We start from the raw sequence: 14,873 nt of genomic DNA, 5'->3' as shown, positions 1-14,873 counted from the left end.
CCATTTTGAGTTGTTTCCCTTGCTGTGCAAGAAGCTTTTTGAATTTAATGCCATCCTATGTATTAACTCTTGGCATTATTTCCTGAACTTTAGGAGCCCTGTTGGGAAAGTTTTTACCTGCACTGCTATGTTGGAGTGTTGGCCCTACATTTTCTTCTAGGAGTTGCATAGTTTCTGGTTTAATTCCTAGGTTTTTGATCCACTTTGAGTTGACTTTTGTGCAGGGAGAGCAATAAGGGTCTAGTCTCATTCATCTGTATATAGATAACCAGTTTTTCCAGCACAATTAATTAAAAAAGCTGTCTTTTCTTCAATGAACATTTTTGGCATCTTTGCCAAGGATAAAGTGATTATATCTGTTTGGGTTTTTCCTCTGCATCTTCTATTCTGTACCATTGGTCTACATATCTGTTTTTATGCAAGTACCATGCAGTTTTTGCTAATATAGCTCTGTAGTAAAATAGATCAAGTATTTTGATGCCTCCAGCATTGCTTTTTTGGCTTAGAATTACTTTTGCTATTCTGGGTCTTTTATTCTTCCAGGTGAATTTTAGAACTTTTCTTTTCCAGTTCTGTGAAGAATGTCATTGGTATTTTGATGGGGATTACATTGAATCTATATATTGCTTTTGGTAGTATGGCCATTTTAACAATATTCATTCTGCCTATGCATGAACATGGGAGTTGTTTCCATTTTCTGGTATTTTCTCCAATTTCTTTCTTCATTGTTCCATGATTTTCATTGTATAGGTCTTATACCTCCTTGGTTAGATTTATTCCTAGGTATTTTATTTTATTATTTTGCTGTGAATTGGATTCTTTTCCTGATTTCTTTCTCAGCAGTTTAATTATAAGTATATAGGAAAGCTATTCACTTTTAAATATTGATTTTGTAACCTGGTACTTTGCAGAATTTGTTTACTAGCTCTCCCAGTCTTTTACTGGATCTTTTTGGATCTTCAAAATATGGAATGATATTATCTTCAAACAGTTTGACTTTAATTTGACCTATTACTTTCCTATTTTTATCCCTTTAATTTATTCTCTTGCCTTAATGCTCTGGCTACAATTTCTAGTACTATATCAAATAGAAGCAATGTCAATGAACATACTTCTCATGTTTCTGATTTTAAAGGAAATGCTTTCAGTTTTTCTTTATTCATTATGATGTTGGCTTTGGGTTTTTTTTGGCATATAACCTTTATGATGTTGAGCTACATCTTGTTTCTTCAGCAGCTTTATCATGAATGGGTGCTGAAGACTTTATCTGCATCAGCTGAGATGACTAAGTGAATTTTGTCCTTAATTCTATTTACGTGATGAATTGCATTTATTGATTTGTGTATGTTAAACCATCCTAGCATCCCTGGGATATAACCATCTTTGTTGTGATTGACAAGCTTCTTAATATATTGTTGAATACAATTTGCCAATATTTTATTAAGGAATTTTGCATCTAAGTTCATCAGGGATATTGGTTGTAGTTTTATTTCCTTGTTATGTCCTTATCTGCTTTTGGTATGAGTGTGATACTGAATTCATAGAATGAATTTGGAAATGTTCCATCCCTTTCTATTTTATAGAATAATTTGAGGAGCGTTGATATTAATTCTTCTTTAAAAGCCTAGTAGAATTCAGCTGAGAATCCTTCTGGTCCTGGACTTTTCTTTGATGGAAAACTTTTTACTATACCTTCTATCTGATTGCAGTTATTGGTTTGCTTAGGTTTTATTTTTATGTCCTTTCGATTCAGTTTTAGAAGGTCAGATGTGTTTAGAAATGTATCCAAGGGGGATCCCATGATAGTCAAAGGGAAATAAGTAGAGAAAGGGAACTAGAGAGTGAGGTGAGGGAAGGGAGGAGGGAAGTACTGAGAATGATGTTGGCCAAATTATATTGTTTTGTGGTATATAAGTATGAATATGTAACAACAAATCTTATCACTATGTACAACTATACTGCACCAATTTTAAAAATGTGGAAAGAAACAAAAAGAAATGTACCTACTTCTTCTAGGTTTTCCAATTTATTGGAGTATAAGTTTTCAAAATAATACCTAATGATCCTCTGAATTTCTGTGATGTTTGTGGTGATTTATATTTTTTAATCTCTAATTTTGTTAATTTGGGTAAATTTTCTCTTTCCTTTGGCTAAGGGCTTATCAACCTTGCTTTTCTTTTCATTGATCATTTGTATTTTTTTAGTCTCAATTTCATTGGTTTTGGCTCTGATATTAAAATTGCTTTGTTCTTATTTTTCAAGGGCCTTGAAATGTGTGATTAGGTTTTTTATTTGGGATCTTTCTGATTTTCTTATGTAGGCACTCATAACTATAAACTAACCTCTTAGAACTGCCTTCATAGTGTCCCAGAGGTTCATATATTGTATCACTATTTTTGTTTGATTCTCAGAATTATTATCTAAAAAATTGTTTCTTCTATCATGCATCATACTTCAAAAGTATATTGTTCAACCTCCATTTTTTACATAGTTTTTGTAGTCTTTTATGGTGTTGATTCCTAATTTCATTCCATTATTTTCTGATAAGATACAAGGGATATATACATCCTTTTTTTTTTGTATTCCCTAAGAGTTTGTTTGTGTCCTCAAATATGGTCTATTTTGAAGAAGGTTTCATGAGCTGCTGAAAAGTAAGTATATGCATCTGTTGTTGGATGAATATTCTCTAGATGTCTGTTATATTCCATGTATATTATTTTTCAAGTCTAAAGAGTCTTTACTCAGTTTTTGTCTTGACCTACTATTGGTGAGAGAGGTATTGAAATCACTCAATATTGTTGTACTGGGGTCTCTCAAGGCTTTGAGAGATGTCTCTTTTAGGTAATTAGATGCACCAACATAGGGTATAAATATTTACTATTGTTATATATTATTGTTGAACCATTGCCTTTACCAGAATCAAGTGACCTTCTTTGTCTCTTCTGATTAATTTTGGCTTGAAGTCTACTTTGACAGACATAAGATTAGCTATTTCTGCTTGTTTTGGGGGATCCATTCTCATGGTATATCAATCTCCACCTTTCACTTTCAGCTTTTGACTGTTTTTACCTATAAGGCAAGTCTCTTGCAAACAACATTTAGTTGGGTTTTGTTTTTCAAGCCATTCTGCTAGCCAATGTCTTTTAACTATAGAATTGAGACTATTCACATTCAATGTTATTATAGAGAGATGTTTATTATTTCCTGCCATTTTGATTTATTTATTTATTAATTATTTTTTTAATATTTATTTTTTAGTTATAGGTAGACACAACATCTTTGTATGTGGTGCTGAGGATCAAACCCGGGCTGCACGCGCTACCGCTTGAGCCACATCCCCAGCCCCTTGATTTATTTATAATATTCAAATGAGATTTGTTCTTTTGTGAACTCTGTGGTTTCTTTTTTATTTCTTCTGCATGGAGTGTTTCTTTAAGTTAGTTCTGTAGTTTCGGCTTAGTAGTCATGAGTTCTTTTAGTTCTTACACCTTGGAAGCTTTTTATTTCTTTTGATTTTGAAGGATAGTTTTGCTGGATATGCAATCTTGGTTGATGGTTATTTTCTTTCAGGACTTGGAACACATTATTTCAAACCCTCCTAGCTTTTACAGTTTGCATTAATTGGCTTTTCTCTATGTGTGATCTGGAGTTTTTCTCTTGAGGCTTTTAAAATTCTATCATTGTCCAGGATGTTAGGCATTTTAATTATATTGTGTTGTGGAAACTTAAAAAAAAAAAACTCATCTATTTGGAGTTCAAAGGTTATCCATTCTGTAAGCCTGAATCTCATAGTCCTTTAAATTCCAATGATTCTTAAATTTGTCTGTTAATGTTTTCCTAGTGTTCTTGCATATTCTTATCATTGTTGCTTATTTTCTTTTAATACTGTTTGAATGTTCAAGACTGGACACTTGGTCTTCAAGATCTAAGATTCTGTCTTCACAATGCTCTACTTAGAGAGGCATGAATATTTTATTTGACCTGTGAACATTTTATTTGATTTATTGTGTCTTTCATTTATCAGGTTTGTTTGGTTCTTTTTCAATATCTCTATCTCCTTATTGAATTTCTCATCCTATATTGACTTTCTTCATTCATTCAGTTCTTTTTCTGGGTCATCCTGGAATTCATTGATCATTTTTATAATTATTCTTTTGAATTCTTTATCTGATATTTTATCCACTTCAATATGTTTGGAGAGCCAGGCATGGTGGTACATACCTGTAATCCCAGCAGCTTGGGAGGCTGAGGCAGAAAGATCACCAGTTCAAAGCCAGCCTTAGCAACTTAGCGAGATCCTAAGCAACTCAGCAAGACCCTGTTTCTAAATAAAATATTAAAAAAGATTTGGGATGTGGCTCAATGGTTGTGCCCCTCTATTCAATCCTCTCTCTCTCTCTCTCTCTCTCTCTCTCTCTCTCTCTCTCTGTCAGTTATGGTGAATTATGACATTTAGGAGGTGTCACATTACCTCACTTTTTTCATATTCCTTATATATTTGAATCAGATCTTATGAATCTGTTGGGATGAAATTTCTCTTCTATTCTTATGTGGGGCCTTTTTAGGGCACAGCTTTGTCTTGCCAGCGTCCTGGAGTGATTTAGTTTGAGACTTCCCCTCAGAGGTCTAGTATCCACAGACTTTCTGTTAATTCTTTTTGTTTTTCTGTTTTTGCTGTGGGAGCTCATGTCTGTGAATGGGACCTGAGGATCCACCCCTAGCTATTTCTACTTGAGGCCTGGTCGTTAAGTTTGGGTTTTTGTTCCTTTTGTTCTTTGTATTAAAGTATAGTTGAAGTTTGAATGCCATTAATTTGTGTGTGGAGCAAAGTGCACAGTCTTTGGTTTGGGTTCAATTCACCAGCTCATTCTCTGCCCTCTAACTTATGGGATCCTTATATTTTCCTATCACTTCACAAAAGAAGAAAAACAAAAAGAACAACTGATAAAACCAATATATAGCATTAAAATAAACATCTATAATATACACAACACTGATTGTCATCATTACAAGGATGTGGGGTAAGCAATTGGCAACAGCAAAAACGATACATTACTATGAACTAGGAAAAAGCAGGTGTCAATTCTGTCATCCACAGCCTTAATATTTGCAATGATATAAATGGTGGGGAAAGAGTTATATAAACTAATTAGCTTTGGAATATAGTAAAAATACAGTTCATTTAGAGAAAAGAAAATCTGATAGGAAGGTAGAAAATATATAATGTTCAAAATGTGAACACAGAGAATGCAGAAGAGCTGTAGCAAGTGAAGTTCATAAAGAAAAAGAACAAAAAGCAGGAAAAACAAAGTAAAGGGAGAGGGAAAAAGAGGAAGCCAGAGAGTTTGCCTATTATCAGGAAAAGCAAGCAGAGAAAGAAGAAAAACAAATGAACAAAACCAAAATAAACAAAACAAACCCCCCCAAAACAAGTATCATTAAAAATGAAAATAATGATGATGATGATGGTGGTGGTGATGAAGAAGAAGAAAAACAGAAAAATGATTCTTAATGAAAAAAAGAAAGAATTATTTCCACTGAGATGGTTAAGAAAAACAGTCAATAAAAATGAATGATCATTGCCTATTGCCTAATCCCAACTGTCCTTCTTTCTATTTCTTCTTGGGCTATGGAAAGTGGGGGACGGGAGGCATGCACCAGCTAGTCAGTTCTGGAAGTTGTTAATACTGTCCTCTTTATGTTGCTCACTGAGCTGCTAGTTGAAGTGGCTTAAAACCAAAGCTGGGGGAAACAGCTCTGTGTTTTCTTTGCACCAGTCTAAGGACTGATGGAATAGAAAGCACTCTCAATTGGAGATTTGTCTGAAGACCAGATAGATGCAGTCCCAGGGTGGGGCTGCTGCAGAGTTCTGGTGAAGGAGTTCAGGTATCAGGGACTTAGGTCTAATCAGTCTTTAGGGTTGGTTGACAGATTAGATCAGCACACCCCTATGTCCTAGCAGGTGCCTATTTCTGCTGGGAGTCTGGATCTCAAGAGCCTCCCAAGAATTCTACTCATGGGTCAGGGGAAGCAATTTTCCACACACTCTGTTGCCCACAAACAACGACTTCCCAGGCTTAGTCCCTGAGCATATGCACACTCGCCTGTTAAGATTTCCAACCCACTTCAACTGGTGCTACGAGCTGCCAGACCCAAAGAGAAAGACAGCTGGGCTCCCCTTTATTTTTATGACTTGAATTTCCATTAGTACAGTCTTTTTTGTGCCTGTTTCAATTACATTCTGGTAGGTACACCCTAGGCCAAGTGTTAGGCTCTTGCTGGGGCAGTATGGCAATGTTTGCTATGATCTCCCAAGCCTCAGCAGCAGCAAGCTGCTGGTTCTTTCCTCAGCTCTCTGTTTACCAGTTGAAAAATACAGATGACTTTTCAAACACCAGTTTGCTGTGCAGCCTCTGAATCAGCTAAGTTTGGGATGCTCTTCTGACTTACAGGTTTTTCCACGCCAAATCTGTCTATTATGTTTCTCTTTGAGTGTTATCCCTCCGCTCTGAGGTGATCCAGTGCTGCAGCATCTGGCTTGGCTCCAATATACTCTTTTTTTTTTTTGCTGTTCAATGCACCTGAATTTCTGGGTCTCTAAGACACTCTGACTATCGAATATGGAATTTAGTGAAATCCCTCTTTCGTCCACTTCACTGAGAAATTGTACTCCTATACTTGAATCCTGAGCCACAGAGCAACTGGAAATGCAGGCTTCCTTTTCTCTATGGTCTTGAATCTCTCTTATTAATTTTTTTTGATGAACATACATTTAAAATTTTCATACTGTGAAAATTATTAAAAAATTATTGAAAAATATTAGACATTTTATTCAAACCAGAGTAATCATTTTTGGGTATTTCTGAGTAAAATATTTTCAGATATCAAAGGGAAATCAGCTTTCCTAAAAGCATATCCTCCCCCACCCCCCAGAAAGACCAGTAGTTTGAGGTCAAGAACATGAATTTTGTATACATTGTGTGTATCTTCAATGACTGTGACACTAATTAGTGGTGACTGTTATATACGGATTGTTGTTAAAAATTCTAACATTTTAGTTATGAGGCACTTTCAAGGAAAGAAGATGTTATATATTACATAAAATACAAAAAATACAAATTAAAATATTCATATTAATTAACAAATATCAAGTATGGTTCAGAGTTTATAGACATTTATTTTTATTAATAGTTTAATTTTAAAATGAACTAAAATGCATTAAGTATTTAAAATGTGGATCCCACAATGTTATTGAGATACTAAATAACTATTAATTTCTCTATAACAACTATTGTCCAGATTAGAATTTTTTTACCTTTTGGTTTCTAAAGTATTGGAGTTTTGTTATATATATATATATATATATATATATATATATATATATATATATATATATGAAACAATTCATACTCTCTATGACTTATTTTCCTTATCTGTAAACCAGGAATAAGAACAGTAGCCATCTCACATTTTGGTTGTGAGAAACAAATGAATTGACATATGTAAACTACTGTGAACAGTCCCTGGCATAGAGAAGGAGCTCTGTGTTAGCTGTTGTTGCTGTTTTTATTATTTCCCCTTCAGGCACCTGAGTATGTCTACTAGTTTTTAAATTAACACATCCTGTTTTATTTTCAGCTATTTCCACACTGCAGATACAGTTTCTGAGTCTACACAGCTTCTTTCTACACAGAATGCTCAGGTGGCCTGTCTCCCTCAGAAAGCTCAGGGCTCCGCCACACCTTTCATTTGATTCCATACATAGGCACAGATTCTTCTCCTAATTTTCTACAAAAACTGACAGAGATTTGGCTATTAGTTTTATCAAACTATACTAAAGGCTCCTGGATAACATCTTTTCAAGGTAATCCCTTAAAATTAGTACTAGAGAAATTCTGGGTTCTAGTAGAAACAACAAAATCAATAACAAAAAGTTCAACTCCTCATGGTCTTCAATACAAGCAGGAGATTAAACAAAATATATAAACTAAGCAACATATATATTGGGGGAAAACATTTGTAAACCGTGAATAACATAGAATGTCAAATAGTGCCGCAGGGTGGTAGGTATTATGGAAATGAACTGGGAGTGAGATTTTCTTGCAGAAGCAGATCATAAATAACATGAGAAAATATTTACCATTCAAAGGAAGGGGCCCTATTTGAATGAAACTGTATGGGACTGAGAACTAGCAGGGAAGAACATTAGTACTTGTAGAATCAGGACAACAACTGTGGAAAGTACAAGGGGAACACAGTGGCAGTGGGGCATAGTAAAGAACATAGATGTCACAATGTGATACAATAAGAAATGCATATTTGGAGCCAGGTGCAGTGGCACACACCTGCAATCCTAGGGACTTGGGAAGCTGAGGCAGGAGGATTGCAAATTCAAAGCCAGCCTCAACAATTTAGTGAGGTCCTGAGCAACTTAGCAAGACCCTCTCTTAAAATAAAGAATAAAAATGGGCTGGGGATTGGGGATATAGTACCCCCAGTTCAAATCCTTCTACAAATAAAAATAAATGTATATTTGGTGTTTATCTTGGTTGCTGGCACTCGCACAAAGTTCCTAAAGATGGATGGATTCCTTGAGCTAAGAAACTAGAATGCAATATGCTATGGTTTGAATATTTCTGTCCCCTCCAAAATTCATGTGGAATAATAAGTGTCAGTTGTATGCCAGTGAGATGATTAGTAGCTCAGGACTATTCACCAGGATCAAAGCATGATTAGAGAACTTAAACTTTCAGCCATAACTCATCTCTGAATATGGGGGAGGAGCTAGAGGTAATAATCTGTAGTGGCTAGTGATTTAATCAAGCATGGCTTACATAATAAAAATCTCCGTAAATCTCCTAGATGACAGAGTTTGGAAAGCCTCTGGATTGGTGGACACACTGAGGAGGATTGTTCAGGAAGGGCATGGAAGCTCCGTGTACACTTTACCTCATACATACCTTGTCCCACAGATCCCTTCTATTTGGCCATTCCTGAGTCTTATCCTTTATAATAAACTGGTAAATGTAAGTGAAGTATTGTTTTTTTTTTTAATTCTGTGAGCCATTGTAGCAAATTATTAAACCCTAAGAAGGGAGCTGTAGGAACCCAGAATAAATGTATAAGTGACTATCTGGTATTCATGCCTGGAATCTAGAGTGAGCAACAATCTTATAGAATTGAGCCCTTCATCTCTATGCTAATGTTGGATAGTTACTGTCAGAATATACACATGTTACAGGTACAAAAAAATAATGAAATAAAAACAAAGTAATTCAGACTAAAAGATAACCAGATTCTGGAAGATAAAAATGGGAATTGAAAAAATTTAGGAAAGAAATTAAAGATGAAAGAAAATAGTGAAATTATTTCAGAAATGCATATTAAATAACAAAAAGTACAGAAACACTAAATGTCATGAAAATACAATAAGGGTATCAGAAATCAAAAAGAATAAAAGAAGTAAAAAATAAAACAAACAAATGAAGACTCTAGAGAAAAATGGTAGATGTAGAAGACAGGATTCCCTTAAAATATAATTAAAATTCTTGAGTAAGAGAAACAAAATAAAATGATATAACAAACTTTTAAAATTATAATTCAAGAGAACATTTCTGAAATCACAAAAACTTGAAGCTACATTTTGAAACGGCATGTCACATATCTAGAAAAATTAACCAGAATTAATAATAATAAATAAATAAAATTATTGGACTTAAAGTAAAAACAATAATTGGGATAAATAGTGAGAAAATCATAGTCACTTACAAGGAAAAATAGTTTTGTGATACTTTTCAGTGACAACACTCAATGCCTACCGAAAACTGTAGAGTGGTATCTTCTGAGAGAGTGAACCAAGGATCACAAATGCAGCCAAACTTTTCTTCATGTGTAGAAGTTTTAGATGAACAGAATAGAACTGATAAAAAACACAACGATGCCCTTCTTTCAGCCAAGAGATGACTAAGGAAGCACTGGCAAAAGAACTTGTAATAAGCATTACATAGATTTAAATATACTACCAAGAATAAAACAAAGGCATAAAAGGGTAAGAGTTATATAATAGTGTATAAATGTTGTATGACTTGACAGTGTTTGAATTGAGCATTTGAAGAAAGGTGGGAGGAGGAGGAAAGATGGCAGAAAGTAGAATGAGCTTAATAGTTGTGTCATAAGTAAAACTGGGTGTAAAATAAGATCATTTCACAGTGACAAATCAAGTGGAAGAAATATAAGCCTATGTAACATTCCAAAACCAAGCAGTTCGAAAAAAGACTATTGATTAAAATTGGATGGTGGAGGAATATAGGAGAGGAAGAAAAAAAATTGGTCAAGGTGCTGTCTGTCTTGTAAGCTATCACTGTGACCTGATGATTTTTATAAGGCATATTTTCAAAAAGTCTTTTAAAGGTATGTATTTTCAATGCTATTGAACCTGTTCCAGTTTAATAAAGAAAACAGGAAAATGTCTAAATTTATTTTATGAACTGAGTACAACATCAATACCAAAACTATTAAAGTTGGACAGCAAAGAAAAAAGCTACAAGTCAACCTGCTTCTCAATATTAATGAAATTATATTACATAAAATATAAGCAAACAGTATTCAGCAATATATTAAAAGAGTAACACATCATAACCAAAAGAGTTTTATCTGAAAAAGTAAAAATGTTTTAATATTGGTAGTATTCATAGATTTTACAGGAACAATTACCTGATTATGTCTATAGATATTTAAAAGGCATGTGACAAAATTCAATCTCCATTTTTAATTTATTAAAGAAAACAAAAAACAGGAATTGATGGACTAACCATATATACATGTACATATGTTTACACATGTCCACACATATATCTTCATGCTTGTATGTCATCATCCCTCAAATAACATTTTACAAAATAAGTAAGTTTCTCACTAAAGTCAGGAATAGGACAATGACACTCATTTTCAACATTAGTATTTTAAAATTTTAAAATTAAAATTTTACTGACAGTTTTAGCAGAATAAGACAAAGGAAAAAACATTAAAATTATAAGGCTAGGAAAGGAAAAGGCAATCTCTGAATGAATAACTAGAAAATTCCAAGACAATCTATTGAACTATTATAAACAAAGTTCATAAAGGTAACAGATCATGAAATTAATATACACAATAAATAGCCTACATCAGTTAGTTAGAAGATATAATTGAAGATATAATTCAATTGATATAATTGAATACTGTTTATAATAGTAATAAAAAGGATATGATGCAGTGCAAAGACAATTCAAGTTGTTTATTTTTTATATTTTATTTTTTCCATAGATTTATTGATGTAAAATTGAAGTACAATAAAATGCACATATTTGAAGTACAAAATTTAATCAGTTTTTACGTGTATGTAACCAGTATGATCAATAATAAAAGCATTTTCACTACTTTTTAAAATTTGAAATCATGCAGACTGTGTTTCCTGCATGATTTATTATATTAGAAATCAATCACCTTATAATAATTAGAACCCTACCCCCAGATGTCAACTATTTCAAAATTAAATGGCACACATAAATATCTCAGAGGTCAAGGAAGAAAGCACAAGAAAAGTAAATAAAAAGTCCTTTGAACTAAATAATAATAAAAGCTTAAAATATCAGGATCTCTGAAATGAAACAGTACACAAATGAACATTTACAATTTAAAGTACTTGTATCAGAAAGAAGCTAGAATAAGAATCAAATTATTTTCAAATTATGTAGTAGGAAGAAAAAAATAAGAGTAAGAGCAGAAATATATGAAACTGAGAAGAAATAATACAGCTAAAGTTTGATAAAAATCAAACAAGTCTAATAAAAAAACACGTTTATTTTTATAAATAAAAGCAATCAAGCAAAAGTGTCCTGAAAACCTAGCACTTTATGTCTTATTTCAGAAGAACAATAACTGAAAATTCCCTGTTGCTGTTTTTATTCAATTTACATTAAATTTATAAGCTGATTTAGGGAAGCTGTGATAGTTAATTTTATGGATCAACTTGATTGGGTAACGTGGTGCCCAGATAGATTGTAAAACATTATTTCTGACTTTATAGGTGTTTCCAAGAGGTTAGTATTTGCATGGTGAGACCTAGCAAAGACAGGACAGCCTTACTAGTGTGGATGGACATCTTTCAATCCAAGGAGTGTCTGAATGGAACAAAAAGGCAGAGGAAGGGTGAATTCTTGCTCTTGTGAGGAGACACCTGTCTTCTCTTGCAAAACCTCCTGCTTCTCCAGCTTTTGGACTCCGAAAATCTACACCTGTGTGGCTCCCCTGGTTCTCAGGCATTTAGACTTGGAATGAATTACACCACTGGCCATCTTGGTTCTACAGCTTACAGACAGCAAACTGTGGGACTTCTCAGCCTTCATAATCTCATCAGCTGATTCTTGTAATAAATCTCATATCTATATTTTGACCTATGTATTTATCAAATATATCTATAGATATATAGGTATGTGTGTATACATATCCTACTGGTTCTTTTTTTTTTCTTGAGAATCCTGATTAATACAGAATTAACAAACTTTAGCAAAATTTAGAAAAATACCAGGGACCCAATAGGAATATGTGCAAAGAGCATGATAAGACACATATAAAAAACGGGAAATAAAAGCCCACACATTTTGCTCAGTCATAATGAGAAGATGCTGAACTTCACATGTAACAAGTGAAAGGTAAGTTAAAATGCCACCACAAAGCCATTTTTTCATCTGTCACACTTGGAAAAACCTAGAAGTTTGGTTGTAGACTGTGATAACAGTGTGTGTGGGGGGGATTTTTCTTACAATGATGGGATAGTGTAAAACAGCACAACTTCTTCAGAGAGAATTTGGTAATATCTAATAAAATAACAAGTGATTTTTCTTTCTTATCCATCAATAGGAATCTTCCGGATAAATCTGTATAAACAATTAGATTTTTGTAGCTGTGTCGAAGTCCACTGGGTTAGCACATTCAGTCATTACATTTGCCATCATATGGCGCAAAGTGTTTAAATCTTATGAATCTTGTACATCTTTGCAACATTTAGTTTCCAGTGCCCACGTGCAGATATTGTGGTGATTTACATTCCCACTTATGAAATGTGGCCTTATCACTGAGAACAAGGCCACTTGCAAAGACATATTCGTTGTTCAGGTGAATCTGTGAAAATGGCAGCAGTAATTATTGTTCTAGCGTATTTGTCTCCATCAGGGTCTGGGCCATATGCAAGCAAGGGTTTCATCTAGAGGTGCCAATGAGGAAGGTGCCAATATGAACAGCAAGAGATGTCATAAATCCTCTTTCTGCTCCACTTGTTTGTGCTGGGGCAAATTACTTTTTTGTTTTTCTTTTTAAAAATTTTTAGTTGTTCAGTCTCATTCTTCAAGTAGGGAAGAAGAGCATGAGAAGAAGACTAACATTAAACAGGGATGAGAGGTGGGAGGGAAAGGGAGAGAGAAGGGAAATTGCATGGAAATGGAAGGAGACCCTCAGGGTTATACAAAATTACATACAAGAGGAAGTGAGGGGAAAGGGAAAAATAATACAAGGGGGAGGAATAAGTTACAGTAGAGGGGGTAGAGAGAGAAGAGGGGAGGGGAGGGAGGATAGTAGAGGATAGGAAAGGCAGCAGAATACAACAGACATGAGTATGTCAATATGTAAATCAATGGAAGTGTAACTGATGTGATTCTGCAATCTGTATACGGGGTAAAAATGGGAGTTCATAACCCACTTGAATCAAAGTGTGAAATATGATATATCAAGAACTATGTAATGTTTTGAACAACCAATAAAAAAAGGAAAAAAATGAAAAAAACAAAAAAACAAAAAAAATTTTTAGTTGTAGTTGGACACAATATTTTTATTTTATTTATTTATTTTTATGTGGTGCTGAGGATCCAACTCAGTTCCTCACATGTATTGGCAAGTGCTCTACCACTGAGCCACAACCCTAGGCCCCACAAATGATGTTTTAAACAGGTGGAGATTTGTGGTATCTTTAATAGAATGATATTTGCACTGCAATTCAGAACAAAATGTTACAAACTCTAACACACACGAAAATTACAAATACAAGGGTAATTCACGAGTTCTGTGTGCTCCATATGGCACATGTAACCCACCTGTTGAGTGTAAGTTAAAGGTGACATTGCCCTGCTATGTATGCTTGGCACTGGCTATTCCCATAGGCACAATAGTCTGGTTCCTGGACAAATGTAGTTCATGTTTTCCCACAGCCAGTAGAACCTTCTGAGGAGTCTCAAAGCTCAAGGTCCTGGACTGTGAATTATAAGGCCCAACGTGAGCAGAGAAAATTTCACCTTCCCATTCACACATGTGTTGTTTCAGTCAGTCTCTCTTGTGTCTGCATCTTCCCATTTTCACTTCTTTTTAGGGAAATTCTAGTCTTAGAACATTTTTGGTGTGTGTTTGCTCCAAAAAATCACATTAGAACATACCAGTCCAACATCAGATTATTTTCAAAGTCTGGCATATTTAATCTTAAATTATACCAGGAGGGAATTTCCTGCAATGCAGTCTAGTAAAAGCCTTTTCAAACCTGGCTGTGTTTCAGAAGTATGCATGGAGCTTTCTAAAAATATAGATGTGCAGGTTCCACCCGAAATTCTGACTCCAGTTCACTTTCATATCCTTGAAAGCAGCATAATATCCGATTTTTTTTTCAGTAGTTCTAAGTCTTAGTTCCTGCTATCCTAGGAACAACAATTAAACTTATCACACATTACAGGGAAAACAACAGTCAGCAGGTATGCTGCAATAAAAATGCAGAACAGAAAAAAGAATTTTTCTTTTAAGGAAAAGAGTCTGCAGAGGCTGAACGCAACCTTTTACATTATTTCAGTGAGCAT

The sequence above is a fragment of the Ictidomys tridecemlineatus genome, chromosome 1, assembly GCF_052094955.1.
Source record: "Ictidomys tridecemlineatus isolate mIctTri1 chromosome 1, mIctTri1.hap1, whole genome shotgun sequence".
Classification (NCBI taxonomy): Eukaryota; Metazoa; Chordata; class Mammalia; order Rodentia; family Sciuridae; genus Ictidomys; species Ictidomys tridecemlineatus.
This window is presented reverse-complemented; position numbering follows the sequence as displayed.